Raw genomic sequence first — 6154 nt, forward strand, 5'->3', positions numbered from 1 at the left:
GGGCGGCGTCCCAGGGGAGTCCAGGGCCTAGCTGGTCGATCTTCCATCTTCCTCCTTTTACTCTAAGACTCAACCCCGAGCTCTCTGGCTCATCCCCTTTTATACCCCCCCAGAGGATCACAACCCCCCCACGGGCAGCCCCCCCAAGCCGCCCGGTGCGGACGTCGTTGCGGGCACCTCCCTGTGTACTGACGGAGCCCCGCCCACTGTGTTTGTTACCCGTTTGATCCTATGCATACAGCCCTACACAAACAGCCCCTCTGTAACAGCCCTACATCACCCCCCCCCTGTACAGCTCGCAGCCGTCCCGGCTGCAACAACTTCAATAAAGGTTTATTAACCCCTTGACCTCCGCGTGTGCCTCAAAAAAACCATTTTAACCATAACGTGAAGAGAACAACAACAAGAACCAACAAACCCCGAAGGGAAAACAACCCGACGCACCCCCCCTGAATAAATACGAATTCCGTAAGAGCGACGTATATACAATTTTAGCAAAGAACCCCTAGCACACACGCAACACAACACAACACAATGTGGCAGGAGCACCCCACCGACGCAGCACCCCGCAACCATACACGAGAGAAATAAATTTCCTTTTAATGCATCACAAGAGTCTGCTCATTTTTGCGCGCGTCCTTGCTGCAGGCCCGTCACACGGGGCAACCCCGGATGGCGGACCGTCCGGTGGCAGCTGTCCATTCTGCAGTGAGTCCGCGCTTGACGTCGCGAGACCCTCGGCATCCCCCGTAGAGGTGGTTGGGTGCGAGCCCGTCAATCCCGGTGCACCTGTGGGCGGGACAGCCGGCAACACGTCAGGCGAGAGCAGCAGAGACGGATCCTTTGAGTCGGCCGACCCCCCACATGTTTGGCCACGCGTGTGTGGAGTGGGGCCTCGCACCGCAACGAATGGTTTAAGTCTCGAGGGGTGCACAAACCACCGGCGCTTCCCCCATTTGATGCGAACGCACTGAGGCCGCAAAACCTCGACCACCTCGACAGGACCCCGCCACGGCCGCACCAGTTTAGAGGATGTCGCGAGTGGTACCTGGGGGCAGTGCAGCCATGCCCTGTCCCCCGGCTTCCACTGCAGCACGTGCGCGCGACCCAGTCTGAGGCGCTCATTTGCTTTCTGACGCCGGTCGGAATTTAGCATGGCAGCATCCCGTGCCTCAGTCAATTTAGCAAGGTTGAATTTAACATGGTCAACCAATCTAGTTTTACCCAGCGGCGTGGGGATCTGCAGCTGCGCCCGAACAGGTGGTTCAGGATCGCGGCCATACATGAGGAAGAAGGGTGAAAATCCCGTTGCAGCATGGGGGGCCAATCTGTATGCTGCCAAGACCCCTTGAATTTGCAAGTCCCAATCGGTCTGTCAGTCCGAAACCTGCTGTGACAACATAGACGAGATGGTGCGATGCAGACGCTCGACCATCCCGTCAGTTTGCGGGTGATAGGGGGAGGTACGAATTTTTTTCGTTCCCAGGAGCTCACAGACCTGTTGGAGGAGTTTTCCGGAAAAAATTTTACCCTGGTCGGTCAGCAGCCGCTCCGGAGCACCTTTGTCCATGACATAACCTTGGACAAAGGCGTCGACGATGGCTGCTGCCGACTGATTGGCCAGGGGCCAGGCCATAGGCCAGCGCGTAAAGTACTCGACCCCGGTTAACAAATATTTATTACCCCTAGGGGTGGCGGGGAATGGGCCCAGAATATCCAGCGCGACAAGTTCGTTCACTCTGGAGACCCTGATAGACTGCAAAGGCGGGTTTGATTCCCGTGCTGGTGGTTTTCGCTGCGCACACCGAGGGCATGAAGCCAACAGATCTGAGACATCCCTTGTCATGCCTTGCCAAAAGAAATCACGCTGGAGCAAGGCGAGGGTCTTTTGGGTACCCAGGTGGAGGAGGCGCTCATGAGCAGCCCACACCACCCTACCCCGTAACCCAGAAGGGACCACCAGCCGGTGTCGGTGGGATTTTCCGTCCCAATGCATCAGCAACCCCGCGTGCATTTCCCATGCGTCGGCATCACCCGACCCCCGCCCCGCCTCCCCGGCGCGACGACGCAACGCGAGGAGGGAGGTATCCTCCATCTGGAGGCGCCCCCATTCCTGAATGTGCAAACCCAGCAGGGAATCTTTCCCCTGTTGTTCAATAGAATTTGGAACAACTGTCTCGCCGTCGGCGGCGGCCGCAAGGACCGGAACCGACATGTCCCCTGCTGGCTTGCAACGTCCCGACCCCAGGAGGCATGCACATTCGGAGGTGGTTGGCATGCGCGACAGAGCATCCGCGTTGGTGTGGCGAACGTCCTTACGGTAGGTGGTTTCGAAATCAAAATCCTGGAGGATCTCCAACCATCGGGACAATTGTCCCGATGGCTGTTGAACTCGCAGGGCGTACTGCAGTCCCGCATGATCTGTGCGGACGGTGAAATGCCGACCGTACAGATATGGGCGATACTGTTGGATGAAATAGACAATTGCCAACAGTTCCATGCGGGTGACACAATATCTTTGCTCCGCTGGAGACAACACCCGACTGCCGTACGCAACCACCCGTTCGACGCCGTCAACCACCTGGGAAAGCACGCCCCCAATACCCGTGTTGCTCGCATCGGTGTCGAGCAGAAACGGTTTTGAAAAATCGGGGTAAATCAAGGGAGGAGCTTTTACCAGGGCGTCCCGAAGGGAGCAAAAAGCAGCCTCCTCCTCCTGACCCCAGTGGAACCGAACCCCTTTAGATGTTAAGGCGTGTAGGGGTTTGGCAATCGTCGCAAAATCAGCGACGAACCGTCGGTAATACGACGCGAAGCCGATGAAACTCCTGACCTCTCCCACCGAGGTGGGAGTCGGCCAGGAGCTGACACACTGCGTTTTGGCGGGATCGGGAGCAATACCCGAGCGCCCTACGATGTGGCCCAAATAACGCACGGAATCGCGTAACAAATGACATTTTTGGGGCTTGAACTTCAAATTAGCAGCCCGCATCTTTAGGAAAACCGCCCGCAACCTCTGGAGATGTTCGTCAAAAGTTTTACCGAAGACGATAACGTCATCCAAATAAATCAGGCACGACTCCCATTGCAATCCAGCCAAAACCAATTCCATCAAACGCTGGAAGGTTGCCGGCGCTGAGTGTAAGCCCATCGGCAACCGGTTGAATTGGAACAGGCCGTGCGGTGTACGGAAAGCAGTTTTAGGTTTCGATTCATCATCCAGAGGAAGCTGCCAGAATCCCGAAAGTAAATCCAGCGTGGAGAAGAATCGCACTCCCGCCAAGGCGTCCAGCGATTCGTCCATCCGTGGGAGCGGGTATTCGTCGGCAACCGAAATTTTGTTAAGGCGCCGAAAATCAACGCAACACCGCAACGAGCCGTCCTGCTTTTTAACCAGGACGATCGGCGCTCCCCAAGGGCTGGTAGAGGGAGAAATAATGTCGGTGGCTAACATGTCATCAATAGCCGATTTGACATGGTCCTTTTCGGCGGGACTCAACCGAAACGGATTCTGGCGTATTGGCGCGCTGTCACCCGTGTCAATATGGTGACGCAGCAGAGGAGTGCAACCCAAATCGTATTTGTTCCGACTGAAAACGTCGGAAAATTCCTGCAGTAGCGCTCTAAGCTGTTGGCGTTCAGAATTTGACAGGTCCGTCGATCCCGCACAAAGCGCGTCGAGCCACCCTTCATCGCTGTCCGAACGTGGGTGCGGCCGGGGAGCAGTGCCGACATGATTTGCAACTGGTTCCTCGCAGGGCACCGGCGTCGCGTGCGCAAGCACCGTCCCTTGAGGAACTACAACAGTTTTCGATCCCACATTGAGGACCGCGATGAAAGGGTCCCCGTCCCCCCTCACGACGGTCAGGGCCGGAATCAAATGCGGTCCACTAACCCCGGCCCTAGACGGTCCTAACAGGATTCCCTGGGCCCCGATGCCCTCAGCGAAGGGCCGACGAAGTCTTAGAGGCACTAACATTTGAGCTCCCGGCGGCACACGAACCGTTTTAACGACGGACGCTGGTATAGTTATGAACGCCGTCCGAGTCGCAGTAGGAGAAGGCAGGAACGCCATGCGCCGTCCCGACGGGAGCTCAATGCATCCCTGGTCTATTAAAATACGAATCGGCATTTTACCCAAGAAGTCCGTCCCCAGCAGGCACGGAATCGCCAGCGAGGAGGAAACAAAAATCGGGCCCGACAATTTGATATCCCCGATACAAATTTGCGCTCGAATCTGTCCAATGATGCCAAGGGAGCCCCCGTTAGCAGCATAGAATGGGACATTAACTGGCAGTAAGGGACGGCTCTGGACAGGTAAAATGTTGTAAATTAGTTCGGAAATGATGGTCGCCGATGCCCCCGTGTCGACCAGGATGCGTACCTCAACCCCGTCAATGTGTCCCACGACGGCCGACGACCCCGACGACGCGGCCACAACGCGATGGGCCAACACGGACCACTGCCCGGGCTCGATTCGAGTCCCCACAGTGGTGCGCGCTGACCCATCGCGATGCAACGTCGGCCCCCCATTCGTTGTGGTGCGAGAGTGTGCGACAGGTATGTGCTTAGGCCAAACGTGTGGTGCCGCGACTCGCCGGATCATGTTGATGGAGCTTGGGAGGATGAGGAGGGTCGGCGTCCTGACGAGGCGTCGTCCCGCGCTGTCGAGGAGAGCGGCACCCCGAGGCGACATGGCCTCGGACGCCGCAGTTGAAGCAACGCGGGAGCGCCGGCGGCGATGACGGACGGTCGAAGCGGCTCGACCCATCCCGGCCCGACCGTGCTCCCGTCCCCTGCTGCCGACGATGGTCGACGGCGAAAACCTCCTCCGCCGGGAGGGTGGCTGCAGCCACCGCACGCCCGGCCGCTGCCCTGCTGGCTTTCCGCCGCTGTGACAGCAGGTTGGCGTGGAGGAGCCGCGCCGCCTGGAGGGAAGTCATCTCCGTGTCCTCCTGTGCAACGACGGCGATGTCCAGGTCGTCTGCCAGCAGGAGGATTTTTTCAGTCACCATGGCGTCGACGCCGTCCTCGTCCATGCGAGGGAAGGCTGTCTTGGCCAACGCCAGGAGACTCGTTCTGTATGCAAGGGGCGACTCCTTCGCGCCCCGCTGGCGGTCGTAAAACTGCTGCCTGCATTCCGCTGAAGGTCCGTAGACCCCGGCCAGCAGCTGCAGCGCCATCGGTAGCGTAGAGCGCTTCTCCCTCGGCGCCGATGTGAGGGCGGCGAGTGCGTCGCCGTCGAGGAGCGCCGGCAGCGCGCAGAGAGCTTCAGCATCCGACCATTTAGCCATTTCTTGGTGGGCGAGGAAGCGTCGCCGGAAGCCGCCCCAGTCGCCCTCTGCGCCAACAAACTCTTTAAGCGGAGGCAGTCTTTGGTGCAGCGCAGCGGTTGCTGTGGAACCCCGCAGGCTGTTGTCTCCACGACTCGGCTGTGTTTCGGCGCGAACGGCAGATGGTATCGCCTGTCGCAGCCGTGATGACGCGCCCTCCTCTGGCGCTGACGCGGCAGCCCCAGCGAGGCCGATGTCGGACCCGAGGTTCAGGCTGGCCACGCCCCGAGCAGTCGCCGCATCGATGGCGGGAAATTCAAAGTTTTAATCTTCGGAAATGGCGGGAAGGCGCTCCGGACGCCGGCTCCCCTCGCCCCGTGGTGGACCACCAGCCCCCAGCCGCGTGATGTTCTCCAGCGTGGCGGCAGCGGCGTAAAGCAGTTCAGCCAGCCTTTCGTGAGCCAGCCTCAACCCGTCTGTCTGCGGGCCCTCTTCATGCCGATGCCCCGGTAAGAACGCGTCCGGCCCTGGCTGCACGATGTCTTGTTGAGCCGTCTCGGGCTCGATAATTTCAGCGGCGTCCTCCATTTGTGGTACTTTGGCCCGAGCTGATTGGCGCGTGTCCATGTTCGTAGTTCTTCTGACACCAGATGAAGTACCGTTGAGGACGCTTGGACACCGTTGTAAGGCACACGTATTTATTTATACAAGTAGTCGTACAATACTAGAGGGGTGTATCGGCCCCCTCACCCGGATAGCTGGGAATACTCTATTAGCTACCCCTGACCTATCCCTAGTCCTCCACTAACGGGGAGGCTATCTGGCCCGACACTGGTCAGTCGGGCTACGGTACCCGGAGTCCCAGAGTACTAACTCTGGTT

The sequence above is a fragment of the Lethenteron reissneri genome, chromosome 61, assembly GCF_015708825.2.
Source record: "Lethenteron reissneri isolate LAM-NWPU_2019-01 chromosome 61, ASM1570882v1, whole genome shotgun sequence".
In the NCBI taxonomy this organism is placed as follows: domain Eukaryota; kingdom Metazoa; phylum Chordata; class Hyperoartia; order Petromyzontiformes; family Petromyzontidae; genus Lethenteron; species Lethenteron reissneri.